Source organism: Pteropus vampyrus, unplaced genomic scaffold (assembly GCF_000151845.1).
Source record: "Pteropus vampyrus isolate Shadow unplaced genomic scaffold, Pvam_2.0 Scaffold4506, whole genome shotgun sequence".
In the NCBI taxonomy this organism is placed as follows: domain Eukaryota; kingdom Metazoa; phylum Chordata; class Mammalia; order Chiroptera; family Pteropodidae; genus Pteropus; species Pteropus vampyrus.
In genome coordinates, this window is record NW_011893287.1 from 3286 (window position 1) to 5455 (window position 2170).

A 2170-nucleotide genomic window follows, 5' to 3' on the forward strand; every position below is an offset into this window, starting at 1 on the left:
AAAAAAAAGCAATAAATGTTATTAAAGTACAGCTCGAATGCAAAACTTCCAAAAGATGATGATGCTTGAGTTTGCCCTAAAGGAAGAGAAGGCTTTAGTCAAGTGGGAAGGCTGTGAGGGGCCCCCCTCCTCCCCCAAAGAGAACTGGGTACCCCTGGGGTGGAATGCCATGCCAGGACAGGACAGCGGAAACTGCAGGGAAGTCCGTCTGTGTGAAAGGAGTGGAGGAGGGAAAGCGTGTGGGCACGAGGCCTCAATGGCATTTCTTGGGAAGTCCTTCAAATAGAGAATTTCAAACCCCCCAATATTATCCTGAAGTCTTCCTTCAGGGATTAATTCCTTTGGGGATATAAGAAAGCAGTCCAGGAATTGGCTGAGATTCTCGAAGGTTATTACTATGTTATAAATCTTTTTTTTTTTTAATCGTTGGAAGTGAAAAGGCTGAGTGTAGGACATAAGATGCCATCAATAGATTTGGGTCAGAAAGGTACAAAGGATTGGGTGAAAATCACTGAAAATGGGCTGTTACCATGCACATTTTCATTAATCTGGCCCCGTTTCATAACCCAGTTTTGCTCTCACTCAGATCTGAGCCTGCAAAGACAGTTCATCACTTGCGCCATGCTGCCCATCTCTCTGAGGTCCCTGGGCACACCACTTCTAATATCAGCTTCGGCTTATTAAAGCACTAGATTTTCAGGTTGTGGATGGCAGGTCTTATCCTCCACATCCAGCCTAGGCTTCCCAAAGTGCCCCGGTTACCCTTTCCTTGCTGGAGTGCACAGCCAAGTTCACTGCTCTCCACGCTCCCGGCCCCAGCCCTTGCAGACACATCCCTGACTTTCTGACCCCCGCCCCCGAAGCTGCAGCATTCCAGTGCACAGAAGGCAGAGATGCAGCTTCTCCGCAGATCCAAGGTCCACGCTGGAAATAGAGGGGCCTTTGCTCACGTCATTGCATGAGATTCACCATCTGCCACTTAAGCAAGAGAGACTTGGGGATGTTATATGTGAAAACACGGCTCTTGCTTTGGCAATTGACTGTAATTTCAGGGTGAAGACCACGGCTAGCACGTTAACTCTAGGACCTGGGTTACCAATATTAGGGATCTGGGCTAAGATCCGTCTAATAAGCGGTGAACCCATCTTCATAATTCTCTTCCCTTTAGCTCTGTGCATGCACAGACCACAGACAGCAGGATCCAGCCCAGCCTGTCTCAATCTGGGGTTGACCTGGCTGTTTGACAGGTGGGTGAGAGCAGAAACCAGGGATTGGGGAGAGCTGAAGTGACTGCTCCTGCAGTCGGCGGGCCCCCTCTTAGCCGTCCTTCTCTTTCTTTGCCTTACAGGTGAATGGGAAGGCAGACAAACCATGGGGAGCCTCTGTGGAAATCTTCAAAAATTTGAAGTGTCCTTCTGACTGAGGCTGAAGAAGGGAAAACACTTCCTGGTTTCACCTTGCTGACTTCTTAGCAAGCAGTCGAGGTGTCTGGAGGTGTCTGGAGGTTGTCTTTCATCCGATTGTCTCTTTAATGTAATTTATGGTAGTTTGGATTTGTTCACCTGTCTTCTGGTGGCTGTGCCCATTCTATGTGTTGCCCTCCCATACTCCCTCCAACCGCCCAGTGATTCTTGGACAGAGGCAGGGATGGAGGAATTGGGTTTCATGCTTCCTTCTATTCCCCACAGCAGTCAGCCCAGAGTCTTAGACACGAACTCTCCTGAACTCCAGGCCCATCTATCCAATAGCATACCTGATGTCTCCACCAACATGTCTGTAAATAGTGCCAACTCAACCCGTTCTCTGCCCTCACCCACCACCAGCGGGAAACCTGCTCTTCCCCATCGCTCTTAATAACATCCTTTCAGTGGCTCAGGTCAGAAATTTTGGTGTCATGTATACTTCTCCTTCCTCTCACCCCTACATCGAGTCCATCAGAAAATCCTCTCCTGGTCAGCCCTCTACTGCACTCCCTGCAATTTCTCGAACACACCAGGTGCGCTTCAGCCTCATGGCCTTTGCACTGGATGGTCCTCTGCTCGATCGCTCTGCCCTCTTGGCATCGTCTTTGCCTAAACATCCCTTCTCAATGAATCCCACCCTGCAACGCTATTTAGACGGTGAGTTTCTCCCACGCCAGCCCCCCCAATCTCCCTTGTTCTGCTCATTT

At 49.5% G+C, this 2170-nt stretch overlaps 1 long non-coding RNA gene across 1 annotated transcript; it reads left to right on the forward strand.

Moving 5' to 3' along the window:
- Positions 1–16: 16 nt before the first annotated feature.
- Positions 17–1567, forward strand: LOC111734719. Its single transcript, XR_002778570.1, has 2 exons — positions 17–1247; positions 1349–1567. It is a non-coding gene; the product is annotated as an uncharacterized LOC111734719 (long non-coding RNA).
- Positions 1568–2170: the final 603 nt, after the last annotated feature.